This window comes from Schistocerca nitens, chromosome 2 (assembly GCF_023898315.1).
Source record: "Schistocerca nitens isolate TAMUIC-IGC-003100 chromosome 2, iqSchNite1.1, whole genome shotgun sequence".
NCBI lineage: Eukaryota > Metazoa > Arthropoda > Insecta > Orthoptera > Acrididae > Schistocerca > Schistocerca nitens.
The window spans coordinates 769,675,044-769,694,509 of NC_064615.1; positions in this window are offsets into that span (position 1 = coordinate 769,675,044).

The following is a 19,466-nucleotide window of genomic DNA, read 5'->3' on the forward strand; positions in this document are numbered from 1 at the left end:
CAGACGAGAAGACCTTTTGAAGAAAGACCCGGTTTACCTGTATAATAATATTAGGTTTTGTTCGCTACATTTCGAACAAAACCAGTTCATGAACGCAGACAATAAAAACTCGTGTGGAATGCAGTACCCACACTGTTTGACATTCCAAATAAGCCACCTCAACTGACGAAGAGGAAACTGCCACAAAGATTCGACAGTCAATCTAAAGGTGTAAAACAGTCCTATGACACAGAAGCAGCCACTTCAACTCTCTATGTATTAGTGCCAGATTCGTGAGAATCATCAACACAGACCTGCTTTGACGATGAAGTGGTTAGATTAAGTGCAGCTGTTCGTGTCTTACAAAAGCGTGTGAAGTGTCAGAACGTTCAGATTGCTAGACTTCGAGCGAAACTATTATGGGACATGGAAAGTGCCTACAGGCAGATTGTTTGAAAATTATTCAAATATTTGGTTTTTCGTGAAATGTAATGTAATCAGCTCATTATAATGTTTTCAGCATATTTCTCCCACTATTTGTCAGTTGCTTGTCCTACTTAGAATAATATAAAGATGAAGGTCGTACTTGTGGCAACAGGCGACAGTGCCAAACACAGTAGGCCTACAGAACGATAAACGAGCTGTCCATCGCTTTTGCATGTAGAGGTACACGTCCATGCTTCTTACATGTGAATCTGTGTGTTTATATTATTTGATATCAACGTGGTAAGCTGCAACTCTGTCCAATGTCACAAGTGTTTCTTCACGAATGTGTTGTAGCTTGCCACTCTATTCATGGTTTTTGTCCATACTTGCACTTATTTTAGAATCATTTTTAGAAACATATATGATTTCTGATACTACACAAACTCTTGGAGGCAAGAAACTAACTCGAATAATACGGAAATTACGTAGAAAATGGATGCAAACACACATTGTGCTTTCGACGCGTCTGACGTTCACCTTACCTGCCGCTTGAAGCGCTGGTGTCGCTCCATCTGTCAAACGGCAACAACTTTTACAGCAGTGAGTGTCGCGACTGTTATGTTAGACTGTGGTGATACTAACACAGTGATCTTCATACATTCTTTATATAGTATAGAGATCACCGGACTAACAATTTTCTTCATAGACGTAGTGCTGTCATTTTTACTATTCGAACGGTATCTGAAGTCAGTGATCGTTCGACTTGAAAATTAGTCTACTTTGTTTATTTTCATTCGCTTATGCCTTATGGTATTATATCTCGGGATAACTCTTCCCATTCTAAAACGATATTTTTGGCTCAGAAACGGGCTGTTCGGGCAGTAAGTGGTGTAAGTTTGCGAACCTCTTGTCGACCCCTGTTCAATAGTCTGGGTATTTTGACACTGGCCTCTCAATATATTATATGAGGGTTGGGAACTATTTATTTACAGCTCGTACAAAGTAGATACGTGTTTCAAATTTTTACTGACCTTCAAAGTACTCACTAGCATTGTGTATAACCCGTTGCCAGCGATGTGGAAGTCGTAGGATACTCTTAGCAGTGCCAGTTGTGTTAACAGTTAGAGCGGTGCGGTCTATTTATTGCCCAACGAATTTGTAACAGTTCTGAAGCTAATGGCGTGAAGTGTTTCCTTCAGTTTAGAAATCGAGTTGAACTCACGAGGGCTTAAGTCAGGGGAGTGTAGTAAGTGGTATAGCACTTAGCAGCCCCATCAGTCAGACAAATCAGTAACAGCTTGCACTGTATGTGCTTGAGCATTGTCCTGCAAAATGATGGTCAGGTCCTGCAGAAAGTGTCATCACTTCTGTCTCTATGCTGTTCATTTTTGAAACACAACCTACGACCAGCTTAGAGACAGAAGTGATGGCACTTTTTGCAGGACCTGACCATTATTTTGCAGGAAAATGCTCTAGCACTTACAGGGCAACCTGTCACTGATTTGTTTGACTGATGGGGCTGCTAAGTGCTATACTACCTACTGCACTACCCTCACTTAAGCCCTCGTAAGTTCAACTCGACTTCTAAACTAAAGGAAACACTTCGCGGCATTCACATCATTACTGCTACAAATTCGTCGGGCAATAGTCCGCGCCGCTCGAACTATCAACACAACTGGCACTGCTAAGAGTATCCAACGACTTCCACATCGCTGGCAATGGGTTATACACAATGCTGGTGACTACTTTGAAGGTCAGTAAAACTTTGAATCACTTATCTATTTTGTACGAGCTGTAAATAAATAGTTGCCGCTATTAAAGTTCCAACCGTCGTGTATTATGTACTGTTGTTTCTTTTTAACAATGTCAGCTTTTTCCCAAGAATTAGCAGCTTTCACTTCGTTAATACTCGGCAGAAATCCAGTCTGCATTTGGATCGCACTTTCTTAACTCTTGTGCAGGAATGTGTGCAGTATACTGCTGCATCCGTTTACAATAAGCTACCACAAGAACTAAAAAATCGTAGCAGTAATCGACACGCTTTCAAATCGAAACTGAAGAGTTTCCTCATGGGTCACTCCTTCTACTCTGTTGAGGAGTTCCTTCAAAAATTAAGCTGATTTTTAAGTTATATTTTTGATTGCATTTACCTTAACATATGGCTTGACTTCTTTTGGGTTCATAATCATTTTATTTTGTCTGCCTTGACATTTATGTTGTAATTTCATGTACTACCTCCTCAATTTGGTCCTACAGAACTAGATGTGTAAATAAATAAAAGATAAATAAATAACATAATAATCACAACACTCCATCTCGTTTTTGTTGTCCACTGAGATTGCCCAGCGACAAGGAAGCTAAGCTGTTGTAATGTTGAGTTCAGTGTGGTCCTTGAAAGCGAAAACGAATCGTAATTGTTTATAAAAGTCTGTAGAACGGTTTTTAAAACCGGAAGCGTCTGTAGCGCGATAAATTGCAGCAACAACAAAAATAAGACATCACATTCGTCTTTTTTTGGGTTTCCTAAGGATCTTGGAGAGGTACGAACTGCTCATCACAGAACAGTTTATTTAGAATTTTCTTGTACCTACAGATATTTGCAGAAGAAAGTCATGTTCTTATTAAGAGCAATAACCTGACTTTTTACTGAAAGACATAGTGATCTACTTCACAACGTGAAGTTTTCTTCGCTACACTTCCATTAGAATCAGTGATTGTGGGACATAGGAAACTGCAATACCTAAATTGTTTAAATGTATCAAATAAGCCATACAACTACAGCTGAAGGAAAAACGATACAGATGCGATAATAAAACATCAAAAGTATAAGAGTGTTTCCCGACGCAAAAGGAACCAATTCCACAATTGCTGCTAAATCTCAGCTGCAAATGGCAAGAATCTTAAATACGGTCTCTTTTAAAGCAAAAGTAATTACATTTACAAAAATATTCATGTATTATAAAGTCGACTGAAGTGTAAGAATGTGTGAATTATTAAATTCAACACAAAATTTCTAAATGTCAAGGAAAATCCCTGCCATAATAAAAATAGACGACAAAAGAAATACATGCTTGTCTAGCATGAAATATGTAAACACATATTTCATGCTTGAGAACATGTATTATATTCTCTTGTTTTAAGCAGAATAAGTTGCAACTATACACATACTAGAAATTATTTCTTCATCAATAAGTTGTAAGTTGTGTCACTGAATCGGAAGGATTCGGCTGTTTTTACATGCATTTCGCGATCATTCACGTCTTTCAATAATTTACTAAGGCTTGGAACATAAAAATATAATATTCGTTAATTAAATAGAAAAATAATTGAAAACAAACTTTAATCTTATAGATACTTTCTCGTCGCTTGGGGTGCTATTGCCTTACCAATCGTCAGACACAAATTGTTTTCAGAGCAGTTCTTTCAGACAAGTCTGAAAGAACAGACACCACGTGAAAATCAGAGCTGTGATACATATTATATAAATTGAAGGTGGAGGGGTGGAAAGGAAAGGAAAGGGAAGGAACTAATGATGTCAGATGTATCGTAAGATTATGTGGAAACAGCAGCAACCACTGAAAACGTAGCCAGACTGGGGCTTGGACCCAGATCTGCTGCTTACTGGGCAGTTATGTTAACCACTGCGCTACCCAGAGACAGTCTTTATCGCAAATGTGCTGACTATCTTGGTACGCTCCCCAACCGACCCACAATTCCACCTACCGCCACCTGTTCGCAGACCCCATCTGTGTCCTGCAAACTCATTAATTTTAGGTTCCTGCTGGAGATCGAACGTAAATGTGCAACCACACTGAAGATTGTGGATTCATTGGCCGAAATTCCGAATGAACAGACACCATGCAATCATATAACTGATTCACCTTGATGGCCAATGAATCAACATCCTTCAGTGTGGATGCACATTTACATTCGACCTCCAGGGGGAATATAAAATTAAAGAGCAAGGAGAACATCAACTGAGACTGCAGGTAGGTGGGGCTAACTGGGAGTGTGAGTTGGCCGGGGAACTTGCCGAGGTAGTCCACACATTTGCGTTAAGCACTGTGTCCAGGTGGAACATTTGTTAGCCCAACTGCCTGTGAGCAGGAGTCCCAGTCTGGCACACATTTTCACATGTAGCCGCTGATTTCGCATAAAGTCCCGATGTAGCTGATATCATTAGTTCCTTACCTTTCCTTTCCTTTCTCTCCACCCCACCTTCAATTTACATAATTCCCAATACATTTCAAATGATAGCATCAACAAGTCGTTGGGCAGCTTTAATACAGACCGTGAACGGCACGGAATGGGACATCACTGTCAAGTTTTCTCGGTAGGAAGGTATTGAAGTTGACGTGGAAGAAGGGGAAATGTGTCGCCGTCTGCTTACGTAGGAAGTAAATCAATTTTCGTCATGTCCACTGATTTTCACAAGTTATATTAGTAGACTTTGTGCTGTTGCATTTTCCTAGTCTTTACGTTATTATTTTTCTTTGTTTTCATAGCAAATTGCAAATATTCCATGAAGACTTGTATATACTTTCCGTTGAGTATTCTTACACAAATGCGCATTCCTCTACCAGGTAACTTCTGCAAGTAACTTCTGCAGGCTCTTGCTGAGGTGTTTACACAAGTTTCCTTGTGCAAGTCGCATAGACAAGTTAATTTCACGAACCCATGAAAGTGTGAGATACAGGCAAGTGGAAGTTTACAACAGCTGCGTTATTGTTATTGAAGAAAAAACGTAACAGACAAAATTTTAAGAAAAAAGGAGGCGGAGTACTTTATAAGTTTTCAAGAAACATTACTGAATGAACTAAAATCATGAGTCTGTTCAGCTTACAAAACGTTCTGAGAATATCATAAGCAGACTCTGGACAACCCTTGTCTATTGTAGAATAAGTCTTATATAAGAAAACTGGTTACAAAAATGCAGTAATCTGTTTCACCAAGAGATTGCCTTTTAATTACCCTTCGATTTTTAGCAGCAGGCGAGAGAATAAAACGCTTAAATACAAAACAAACGAAATATTTACTTTCAGTAACTACATATACACTTATTTAACTTATTTGTCGTCAGGAGATTCTTTCAATTCACTCATGTATATTTTTGGGTCCCTGTGTGTACGAATACTCGCTTCGTTCTTGACTGCTGTGAGATTGGTTTGGAAAAAGATTATTTAAAAGTCAGTATTCTGATATTTCATAAGCTCACTCAAATAACTTACTTGAACAGAACAGCCGCAAAAACAGTTACCTCCTAAATGATCGACTTCAATGGGATCAGATAAAATGACGACTACATCTGATGCAATATACATTGCAGAAATGAAATTCCTGTTGTCAGATTTTCAAGCATTATTGCAAGCATCATCTACTGCCAAAACTTCCAAAATTGCTTGTTAAATTATGTGTTGTAGTTTCCTTTTACAAGTTGCTTGTGACAATGGTACGACCTTGGGGACAGAATACTCATCAAACACTTGAAATTCCTCTGCAGGCTTCTGCATAATTTCTAACGATCCTTCAACATAACACCAGAATTTTCCTGTGTAACATTCTTTCCTTTGGAAGTAGCCCTTGTAGGTTCTGTTTTTACACCATTTCTATCCAAAATAGTAGGCCTGCTTGTGTCAAATTCAGTTTTTTGTTTTCTTTCATTTATACCCATACCTGAAATAAATATTATAATGTAGTAGGTATCTTACTATTCATATGGGTAAATTACAGATATAATTGTTGTTTTGTAAAATTTTATGTACCTTCAGCAGAGGAAGAGTGGTTACAAATTGATATTGATTTTGAGAATAGATGGGCTTTTCTAAATTGCGTTGGTGCTATGGATGGAAAACTTGTAGTAATACAAGCTTCTAAGAAAAAAGGCAGTATATACTTTAATTATAAAAGCACATACAGTATTGTGCTATTAGCACTAATTTGATGTGCCTATAGTGTTCCATACTTTGATGTAGATAGTAATGATGGCATATGTGATGATGAAGTTTTTAGTGATATTATAAACTGTCAGAATGTCTTGAGCATAATACTTCAGGTTTACGAGTTCCTCAAAGTTTATTGGGTAGAACTCCTCAGACACCATGTCATTGTTGCTGATGATGCCTTTGTTTGCCAAGCCTTTTAAAGGTCAGCTAATGAAAAATCAAGTGTTTAATTATGGGTTCTCTAAAGCGAGAAATGTTTCTGAAACATTTTTTGTACTTATCTCCAAATGCTTTTGAATATTACGAACTCCAGTTCTTCTAAACAAAGAAACAAAGGAAAATTGTCAAAGCGAATTGTACTTTCCACAACTTTCAATGACAGAGAAGAATTGCAATTCCAATTTTACCCGACCTGGCACATTTGATGCTCTAGATCCACAAACTTAAGGAGAATGGTGCAAAGATAGTTTGGCATAAACGAACGTACTACTGGAACCATTAGACATACATAAGTGATCAAAATTAGCCAAGCACGTGCGAAATGAATTTATAGGTTGCTTTGTTTCATCAGAAGGGGAAGCAGGTTGGGACTACTAACATCTTTAAATTTTCCCTGAGTTTTACATGTAGCACTCACATTTATTAAGTGTGTAATGAAAGTAATAAACGCTATTTGTGAAATGTAAAATTTGTTTCACTTACCAAATTGTCCTCTTTTTTGTTGGGCATGCGGGAGCGAAACATAAATCTCAATGAATCAGTTCCATTTGTTTTAGTACACATCTCATTTTGCTTAGCAAAGTCTGCTGCAACGTTTTGGGATGTGTTCTGTTTCTTTATTGTGTACCACAAAACAGAGAAGTACTCTACCTTTTGTATCAACAACTGCATTTTCTAGCAGTCTCACACACATTTCGACACTGGCACTGGCATTTTAGTATCTGAACCAGAAACAAAACTTCTGCAAGTTCAACAAAAACTCCCAGCAACTAACAAATATGACAAGTACGTGCAGTAAGTCACACTGTGTCCACTGGCAAGCAAACTTTCGCAAATCGCCTGCAAAACCTACTTTTGCAAATTCTTTGATGTGGAAACATTCGCATCAAGTAAAATTCTGGAAGTTTTGTCAGCTCATAGAAGTAGTTTCCTGAAGTTGGTGGATGGAATTGATAGCATTACCAACAGAGTAGTAAAAGCTTGTTCCCAACAGGTAAGTAGGAGTCTCAGTCACATATGCAGTAACTCAATGAAGCAGGGCATTTTTCGAGATAGACTGAAATATGCTATTGTTAAATCATTCCACAAAAAAGAGTGTAGGTCTGATGCTAACAGCTACCACCCAGTATCACTTCTGACAGCTTTATCCAAAAAACAAAATGCTTCAGAACAACAACATTGTCTCCCACGTACCATTATTCGCTGAAGCCTGTGAACTATCTACACTTACTCAAGCTAAGTTTACCACAGTAAGATTAACAGGAAAGTTAGTTTTTTTTAAATGGTGATGCTTCCTCAGCTACAGGACATAGCTGTTGTGTTTCTCAGTTATCAGTTTTATCCACATAAGCCTATCCATACTTATCATAAAATAATACCTATGTATGTATGTTATAGGAATAGGATAGGACTCTAGTTACTGAATCTAGGTAGTTGTAGCATGTGAAAAGAGTGCCTGAAATGCTATATTTATATCTCTTCTTGAATATCAAGTTATTTTCAGTGTCCTCCTTTATTTCAGATTATAACTAGCTAAAGGTAACTTAAATTGATAGATCTTATATTGTACTTCTGTGAAGTACAGTTTTTCTGAAATTGATGGCTTATTATGACTGTTTAATGTATGATAGTATGCTAGTGTCCAGAGTTCACTCAGCCACATCTATAGCAGAAAATATTGTTTGCTCTTATCTCCTATTGCGACAGCTTTCTATCTTTTAGTGACTGCTTCATAGCAAAAAAAAAAAGTACACCACTTACAATTATTCCTATAAACATATAAATTATTTGTGCTTACTCAGGCTAGGTTAATTAAGTGGAAATAAAATACACATGTATGTGGAATAATATACTTTTATTTTGAAATCATTTGTTTAATTTGTATTTTCTAATCTTAATTTTGAACTTTATGCTCTTTTTTAACCAATACAGTTCTTCTTCCCTTCGCTGGTTCTTGTCTGCTACTTTTGAAGCGGCATCATCTACAACTCTGCTATTTCTTTCACATTTGAGAGCAGGTATTTTTATTCAGAATACAAAACTGACAGGTTTAAGCTCAGCTGACAGTAGAAAAAAAGAACACAGTGAAGTTGTCATGCCCCAAGTTACTTCCCCTTCCCTCCCAGATTACATATTGCTGCTACAGATGATTGTAAAAACCAAACTTATGTGTGAAGTAGTTACTGGTCCTGAAACATTTAGGGTCAGGTACGATAACAGCTTCGAATTTGGATGCATGCCATAGGTACATTTCTATTATTATAGTTGTTTATTGTAGATTATGGTTGTTTATTGTAAATATTGGCAACTTATTCTTCATATAAATTCTCAATATAATTATTAATAATCACATCATAGAAACAAGATTTATATATTCCCAGCACCTGCAAAATTGGATGCACAATGTTCAGCAAAACTTTCTGTAGAAACCCTGTGCTGCTGAAATGAATTAATCATTCTAGGACATAAATAAAACAGCAAGTTAGCCAGTATCACCTCTCAGGATTGTGAATCAAATTAAACGCTATGAAGTCTGTGTTGTCACAGTTGGAGACTCTGAAACGAGCAGTTTCACAAAGCAGACTGCATTTCACAGTTGCTTTTATATTGTTCCCTACTTTGAAAGTGGCGTTCTCCCCTTGAAAACTTAATCAAATCCTGAATTTCACTGTGCACAACTTGGAACTTACATTCCAAGTATGGAGCGCCACTGTTGCCTTTTCTAAGCGTAATACTTGCGTGTTTCTTTATTGGGGAGAAAAGAAATAGTATGCCCATTGTAACTGCTCTGTTGGTCTCTGTGAAATTGTTTACAGATGGAAACTGTTGCATATTTTTCCCATACTTTAGTCGGAAATCTAGAAAGATCTCTTACTCGTCAAACAACAAACACCTAATCCTTTAACTAATTTTACGTTAGGTTGTTATACTATTATACATGCAAGTACCCTACAAAGTTAGTTAAATGTTTTGCAAAACTGTTTCCATTGAATGACATCGCAGAAGTTTTCGGGTTTTCTACTACACTCTTGAACTCCTCTACAGTACCCACCAACCTGAGAATATCCTCAACCAAACAGTTTTGCGATCTCAGAGGCTTATCACTCACATCAGACATGCTATCTCTGCAAACGATGACTAAAGAATTGTGAAATGACATACACGAAAATACCCAGTGAACTCTTAAGCAGTTGCCAACTTAACTGGATGGGAACACTATTCCGTGAATAACTAACTTGAGAAAAAAATAGTGTCATACAACACATGCTCCAAGTTAACCTGACGATAACCTTTTCCTGAGTTAGTTATTCTTGGTTTTAACCTGAGATTGTTCAACTGGCCATAAAGGAAATTTCAGTGAAAGAAGCTTCTTACAGCAGCGTAAATTTAATAGTCTTTTAACACTGCTTGTAATGTAAAACCTGACTTACAAAATTTAAGAGATCCAAGCATCATCACTTTGGGGGATGCTAAGTAATTTTTTTTAAAAAGAAGTTAACAACAGCTGTCCTTTCTAGAGCAGCATACTTTCATTATTGTTGGGTATAAGACTCTTCTGTTTGGCGTCATCTTCTACAGTCCTGCACATCCCACATCCGCACCTCAGAACAGCTAGTGAAGTTATAATTAATTATTATGTAAAATATGAAAACCAACTGATTTTTAATTAACCTAACATTGTAAAGAATAGATACCTATTGATCTGATCTCATGTTTTCACATAATTGTGTACAAGCTTAGTTTCATGTATTAACATACTGTATCTTATGAGGTCTATGCCCTGCAGTTGTTTGATGATAGCATGCTAACTCACACAGTGTGCAACGGGGAGGGTGTGAACGAAGTGTGGTTACCCAAATGGGCAGTCAGCTGAAGCCAGATGTCGTTGATGGTAGTGTCAATACAGTGAATTTTTCAGAGTAAATTAATTAAGACTTAGACTCAACAATTTGATGTTGTTGTTTTGACATTTAGTTACATTGTCTAGGTAGCTTACTTGTACCTAAATTTCATACTTTATCATTGTTAGATTATTCTGCTTTAATTTTATTTACTTAGCAGTCCCCCAATGAGACAATGCTTGGGTCAGAACATTACTTCTTATATTAAACTTAAAGGAGCGATATATATTTTTTAACTTTTTAGAAGCCTAGATTTTTCTCAAATTTCTAATATGTTTTATTTACTAGTTTTTAAGCTTTATATTTTACTAGTAGACACGTTGTGCATTGAGGGAGAGTTTTAAGTGTAATGTCGTTCTTCTTTAACATCAACAGTATTATGTCCACAGTAGGTCATCCCACTACAGTGTTCCTTGTTTTTGGACTATTTCTCCATTTCCTGTGCCCCTTTGAATCTTGCAATGGCTACTCAGCAACTGAATTTGATGATCAGCTGGCATAGATTTTAAATGCTCTTTGGATAAAACTGTGTGTGTTGCTTTTAATCTAGCAAAAGGGGACTATGGGGACTCCCAGACTAGTACAGAGGCCCACTTCACTTTTCGAATTACGTGCATACCAGAAGAACTGAGCCCCAGACTACATTTTTAAAACTGAATGCAATGAGGTTATCACGATTTTATCAGTGTTTACACAGGTGGGTCCAAGCAGAGGGGTTTTATCAGCTGCTCCATAGTGTTCCATGTCATTGTCCCCAGGATAGGGCTCCCAGAGCAGTTTTCAGTTTATTATGTGGAATAGTTTGCTCTGCTGAGGACATTGGTACAGATGAGATGTCTACCTGTCAACAAATTCCTCACATGCTCGTATTCCAAAAGAGCCATTCTTGATATTGGTTAGATCTATCCAGCAGATTTGACGTTGCAAGAAGCAGGATGCTCACCTTCTCATGCAAACTCGCTGATGCGGCTGCTCAGTGTCCAGTCCCCTTGCAGGCTGTTATCACGTATATGACCAAGATGAATATGTTTTTGTGGGAGGACCAGTGGCTGGAAGTGAGGAATAATAACTGTGTTCAGTGAAGCATTCAGCATAACACTGATTTCCTCCTTCTGACCACTACGAGCTGAAGGAGAAGCTCTTTCACTACTTAGAGTGGGACATTGCGCACTGACACATGGCTTCCTCTTATGTCGCAATGAGCCCCCAGTGAGTCACAGATGTGGAACACAGCTGTCGATTCGAAACATTTCAACTGAGAGTATTTTGTATAATGACCTGTGGACAGATTTGGATCTCTGACAGCGTTTGCCCTCTATTTTATCTGCTACTGAGGCGAGTGTGATTGGTGTTTTGGATTTTGTATGACGCCTGGACTTATTCTCAAAATACTTGGTGTGACGTTGTAATGTGTCACAGAGTTGCTCAGCCGAACCTTATTTCTAAGTAGTCACCCAACCATAGCCTTTACTCATATTTTGTCCTTGAATTTATCTAGTTATTCTGGTCTTTTAAGATGCTCACCATAGCAGGGTTATCTTGGCAGTTCTTGTGTGTGAATGTGACTTGAGTTTACAAATACCATTATTTTTTTATTAGATTTTTACCACAGTTGACTGTATTTAACTCAAGCAACAGTGCTGACAACCCTGCCGTTTAGTGCCCTAACCTGCAAGTCATCATCATATAATGTAAAATGCAAAAACAAAAAAAGAAATGGAAAATAAGGGCGAACAACTCGAAAAGGATACATTATGTTAGACTGTTATCGGTGTCAATATTAAGAAAAATATTAAAATATTATAGTAAATTAATGTGGAAACTGATCGCTCTAGAATACAACAAAAAAGTGGAAATGGTAACGATGCAGCACTCAAATATCTTGCAGTCGAAATTTTGTCAATTTTTTATGATGAACACACATACGAATTATTCTGAAAAATAGCGAAGATTGATAGTTTAATATTTCTAAGGAGCTGCCAATGTGGCACAAGTGAATTACAAATATTAATGCATTCAAACAGAATACTTTTGAGATTTTGCACGGAAATAAATGTCGATATTACGGTTCTTAAAAGCAAATTTTTGCAAAATTTGCTATAACAAACATACAAACTACCAGAATATTGAAACGATCAATTATTTGTGACACATTCTATTGGGGCCATTTTATGTAACACATCCTGATAAGACAACTTTCGAAAACACTATTTTCATATGGAGAAAACTCTAAATCTACATATTTAATTTGCAAGTAACTGTAGAGTAAATGGTTGAAGGTACTTCATACCAATATGATCGATATTTTGTTCAATTTGATCTATGTATGGAGAGAGGAAAAAATTTCTATCTATATACCGCTGTATACTCCGCAATCTCTCTTACCCTATTATCATTATCTCCATGCAAGATAGTGGCAGCAGAATGGCCATGCAGTCTTCTTCAAACACAGGTTTTCCAAATTTAACCAACAGTGTTTCACGGAACTATATTAACTTTCTTCCCTTTATGTTCCCTAAAAATGTCTGTTACAGTTTAATATGGGCTATAACGACTAGTTTTGGACTTAGAAGAACATCTTTGAATTGGTTCCATGTCTATTGCCATGTCTACTTGATAAGGACTCTAAACATTGAACAATACTGTACAACTAGTCGCACAAGCATATTGTATACATTTTTCAGAAAAGTTCCAACAAATCTGAGTCCATAACAAAGAATTGGCATGGATGTTCCATCTTATTTTGCCTTTTAATGATACCTTCAAACAATTGTATTATATTGTACCAAGCTAAAGATGTTCACCACTAATTTTGTAATCAGATACTGTTGGGTTCTTTCTCTTTGTAGTAAGCATTATCTCGAATTTATCCACATTTAAAGGGAGTTGCCATTCATTACGAGTACTCCATGTGAAAACTTTGTCCAAGTTATTCTACATTTCCTTACGATTATCCAACAATGCTCCTTTAGGCAACAGCACCGTTAGTGGCCAGTCTTAAAGCGCTGCTGATGCTATCTGATAAATTTTTTATGTAGATTGAGAACATTAGAGATCATAATACGCTTCCTGGGGGCACAACTGTTTCGCTTTTGTAGAATATTCACCACACAGTATAACCCACTCAGTTCTTTTAGTCGAACATTCTCTGAACCAATAAAATATGCACGAAGATGCTCAATATGGTGTTCAGTAGTCAATGATGTGGTGCAATGCTGAATACCATTTGGAGATTGAGGAAGACAGAATCCGCCTGTTCATCTGCAGCTACTGCTTGCAAAATGTGTATGGATTAAGCAGGCTGTATCTCTTATGACCTAACTCAAAACAAGGCCTCGGGAGTAGACAACATTCCATTAGAGCTACTGGCAGCCTTGGGAGAGCTAGCCCTGACAAAACTCTACCATCTGATGAGCAAGATGTATGAGACAGACGAAATACCCTCAGACTTCAAGAAGAATATAATAATACCAATCACAAAGAAAGCACATGTTGACAGATGTGAAAATTACCGAACCTTCAGTTTAATAAGTCACAGCTGCAAAATACTAACGAGAATTCTCTACAGACGAATGGAAAAACTGGTAGAAGACGACCTCGGCGAAGATCAGTTTGGATTCCGTAGAAATATTGGAGCACATGAGGAAATATTAAATCTACAACTTATCTTAGAAGAAAGATCAAGAAAAGGCAAACCTACGTTTCTAGCATTTGTAGGGATAGAGAAAGCTTTTGACAGTTTTGACTGGAATACTCTCTTTCAAATTCTGAAGGTGGCAGGGGTAAAATACAGGGAGCGAAAGGCTATTTACAATTTGTACAGAAACCAGATGGCAGTTATAAGAGTCAGGGGCCATGAAAGGGAAGCAGTGGTTGAGAAGGGAGTGAGACAGGGTTGTAGCCTATTATCCCTGATGTTATTCAATCTGTATATTGAGCAAGCAGTAAAAGAAACAAAAGAAAATTTTGGAGTAGGAATTAAAATCCATAGAGAAGAAATAAAAACTTTGAGGTTCGCTGATGACATTGTAATTCTATCAGAGACAGTAAAGGAGCTGGGAGAGGAGTTGAATGGAATGGACAGTGTCTTGAAAGGAGGATATAAGATGAACATCAACAAAAGCAAAACGAGGATAATGGAATGTAGTTGAATTAATTCGGTTGATGCTGAGGGAATTAGAGTAGGAAATGAGACACTTAAAGTAGTAGATGAGTTTTGCTATTTTGGGAGCAAAATAACTGACAATAGTCGAAGTAGAGAGGATATAAAATGTAGATTGGCAATGGCAAGGAAAGCGTTTCTGAAGAAGAGAAATTTGTTAACATTGAGTATAGATTTAAGTGTCAGGAAGTCGTTTCTGAAAATATGTGTATGGAAGCGAAACATGGACAATAAATAGTTTAGACAAGAAGAGAATAGAAGCTTTCGAAATGTGGTGCTACAGAAGAATGCTGAAGATTAGATGCGTAGACCACATAGCTAATGAGGAGGTACTGAATAGAATTGGGGAGAAGATAAATTTGTGGCACAACTTGAATAGAAGAAGGGATCGGTTGGTAGGACATGTTCTGAGGCATCAAGGGATCACCAATTTAGTATTGGAGGGCAGCGTGGACAGTAAAAATCGTAGAGGGAGACCAAGAGATGAATATACTAAGCAGATTCAGAAGGATGTAGGTTGCAGTAGGTGCTGGGAGATGAAGAAGCTTACACAGGATACAGTAGCATGGAGAGCTGCATCAAAGCAGTCTCTAGACTGAAGACCACAACAACAACATGTCTTATGAGAGGTATTCATTGAATTCTTTGATGTCAGATAATAAATTACAGGCTACTGGTACTATCAAAAGTGGCTGACTGTGTAAACCATAATATCCTTTTAATTAATTTGGATTATTATGGTATCACGTAACTTCTGCAAAGTAGTTTATCACATCCGTCTATAGAAAACAAAGACAGGTAAGCTATCACTTATCTTGAGACAGGTGAAGAAGTTGCATTTAGGCAGCAGATATGATAGTCACCATAAATAGTGTACTATCATTTGTTCTGGTTATCTCTAACGTCTCTGCCCTTCATAGAATACTCCTATAGATACATAACAGCAAGAGAGATTTTGGATGCACAAACTTACGAACTTGGCAGCTGCATGACGGGACATGACAGAGATTACAGAACAAAGTGGTCGTCGAGTCCGAAAAGGAGCACATAACGATAGACACCATCCATCCATCCGCTTCCAGGACCATCATATTCCACTGGGCCAGCGACACATCTGACAATGCTGCCCTCGCCACCAGTGGGATAACGAGCCAAGCCACGCCACCACCTCATCTTTCTAAGCATTGGCTGATCAAGGTACCCCAGCAACTCCCACCACCGACTTTGAGAGTGTGCTGCGTAGTTTGTTCAAGGTTCAAAAATGGTTCAAATAACTCTGAGCACTAAGGGACTTAGCATCTGAGATTATCAGTCCCCTAGACTTAGAACTACTTAAACCTAACTAACCTAAGGACATCACAAACATCCATGCCGGAGGCAGGATTCGAACCTGCGACAGTAGCAGCATCGCGGTTCCGGACTGAAGAGCCTAGAACCGCTCGGCCACAGCGGCCAGCCGTTTGTTCAAGGCCTGTATCCACCAAGGATTTTACAGACGACAACATCGTCGCCAGCACGATGCAGCACAGTGACGACATTAGAATTTACACACAGTCGTCGACAATGCCAGGTGTCGCTGCAAGCCACAATAAGATAATTAGTTGTTCCACAGACTTGATGTAAACATGTCTGCTTAGCTGATGGCTGCTACGCATGCACAAGGCAACAAATCAGAGGCTCAGCGCTAAATGCAAAATTATATGCAGGGGATACTAAGTCAGACCCTCAGGATACCAGATTAGATACAGAGTTAGGTGCAATATTATAGGCAAAATTAGACCTGCAAATGCAAGCCTTAAAAGCAATAAAAGCTTCATTCGCCATAGTCCTTCAGGCTCATAGTGATGAATTCTCTAACAATCTAGATGTTCAGGCCCAGTGGATGAACACACAAAAAGAGCTCACAGATAAGGTGCTGCTAGATAACAAAGACGCTTAACTATTACTCACACAAGGTTGAGTATTGTCGAGCAGTGATTCATGGGTGTAGACGAGCAGGTAATCCTGACTGCTGAAAAGGCAGATGTGCACAACACTACTAAGAGTTACTGAGTGATCAGTTGGAGGAAGCAAGCACGATCACGTCAGGACATACAGAGCTGTACATTCTACTGAAAATAGAATTGACTGAACAGAGGGACAACTGGAAGATTTAAGAAAAGAGGTAACTTAAAAGATCGATGCCCATTATAGCGTGCTGAGAAAATAACTGATGAATTAAGTGCGAGTCGCTGAACTTGTTTCAGCTCCGCCTATGGTGGTAGTTTTCACATCCGTTTCCACTGAAGGTGAGGCCGATGACGTTGGCAATACAGGGGAAGGTGAGATCGCCCATCGCGGCATAGTAAGCTGCCACTCTGCTGGAACCGGTCTGTTACCTAGAACGTTTATGGCCAGCGACTTAAAAGAAAGCAGCTAATATAGCTCCCCCCCTCCACTCCAGTACAGCCACAGAGATTGGGAGTAGATCCCAAGAGAGATCGTTTACTTCCACAGAAAGAATGACGGTGGCTCCAGGAACCTCAAAGCAACAACTTCTTGATCGGAGTAGATGTTGCACTTCCACATAGTAAACCTCCTATAAACATTCCTTCACCCTCTTGTGAGAAGTTCAGCGGAATCAGTTCCAGGACCCTCCCAGTAGATTTTCTCCACAATTTTAGTGCTTGGTTTGAGTCAATCCCGGTCAATAAATCAATATGTTCTGTCAGGATGTAACGTCTGAAATGAGCATAAGGTGGCTGATAACCAGCACGTATTGCCAGGATTTCGTACAACTGAGCAAAGAGTTTCTAGCAGTTCTGGAACAGAGCACATCACCACAGGGTCAGATGTGCTCTAATGAATGGTCCAGCTGTGATATCTCAACATAACGAAAGAAGAAACAGTAGTACTTTTTCGTTTTATTTTTACGACGTACTGACTGTGATGAATTGTACGGAGTAATGAGAACCAAAGACATATTATCTCCGAAATAGCAGATGAAAGTTGACAAGTAGATTACACTCAAATTTTTTAAATTGCTTTCTTCTGTCTATGATGAGAGGCTGAGAGAGCTGGTTGAACCGAGCGGACACAACAGTCTGTAATAAAAACGCTGATGTGTTAAATAAAAGCAAAAGTATTTTACTTATTTCTCTGTGGAACTACGAAGGAAGATTATTGGTGTACAAAAATCGCCACACGACGGAATGCAAAGTCACGTCCTGTAATTGAATGTAGGCTACACAGAAACAATACAAGGAACCCGTTGAATTTCGGTTGCACGGTAAATCAGTCTAATCTAAAAGGCGTAAATTCAACTAAATACCTAGGTATTACAATTACGAACAACTTAAATTAGAAGGAACACATAGAAAACTTTGTGGGGAAGGCAAACCAAAGACTGCGTTTTATTGGCAGGACACTTAGAAAATGTAACAGACCTACTAAGGAGACTGCCTACACTACGCTTGTCCGTCCTCTTTTAGAATAATGCTGCGGGTTGTGGGATCCTTACCAGATAGGACTGCGGAGTACATTGAAAAAGTTCAAAGAAAGGCAGTACGTTTTGTATTATGGCGAAGTATGGGAGAGAGTGTCACAGAAATGATACAGGATTTGGGCTGGAAACCGATAAAAGAAAGGAGTTTTTCATTGCGACGGAATCTTCTCACGAAATTCCAATCACCACCTTTCTCCTTCGAATCCGAAAATATTTTGTTGACACCGACCTACATAGGGAGGAACGATCACAGCGATAAAATAAGGGAAATCAGAGCTCTTACGCAACGATATAGGTGTTCATTTTTTCCGCACGCTATACGAGATTCGAATAATAGAGAATTGTGAAGGTGGTTCGATGAACCCTCTGCCAGGCACTTACATGTGATTTGCAGAATATCCATGTAGATGTAGAAGATGTGTTGGACGGACCACAATTAGCTCTCAGGAAATACTACGAAATGCAGGCGCAAAAGCCGATCTTCACCGTCTTCAAACCCGTCGGCGATATACATACACGTTAACATCGTGTGTACAAAAGATCACTGTAAAACTTTTATCCAAAATTTTTTTCAGATTCTGTGAGGGATAACTTAAAACAATATAATCACACATCATTCAGAGTGTATCAAAAAGAATCATCCAATTTTTAAAAAATCATAACTGTTATGTTATTTGAGATATGTGTGCGAACAAGTTACTGTTGGAAGGAGCAAACTCTCGAGTTTTACTTGGTTCGCTTTAGGTAGCACCAGTGTGAGCCAACTTCAGTTCTAGGAAAAGCGTTTCGTGTTCTACGTTTTCCGCAGTGCGGGTCAGAGTGACTTCCGTACTAGGTATGGCTGGATCTTCCTACAGCACAGAGCATTAGACGATGGCATGAACAATTCCGAGAAACATGTTTGTGTAAATGCAACCGCCGGGCCGTCCGCGAGTGTCTGACAGACGTCGAACGCATTCACCATAGTTTCACAAGGAGTTCCCAGAAATCCGTTCGCCGTGCAGCTCGACAGCTCAACATGCCGCCGATGTCCGTCTGGCGTGTGTTGCGTCGACATTTACACCTGAAACCATACAAAATTCAGATACTGCAAACTCTTCGTGAAGGTGACAAACAACAACTTGTAGAGTTCTGTAATTTTGTTCTTGGAGGATGATAGTTTTCTTCCACGCTTAGCGTTTAGTGATAAGGCAACATTCCGTTTAAATGGAAAGGTGAACCGTCATAAGGTGAGAATATGGGATACGGAACAACCACATGAAATTGTACAACGTGAGAGGGACTCTCCAAAATTTTGTGTGTTTTGTGTAGTTTCACGGGAAAACGTGTATTGTCCATTGTTCTTTGCCGAG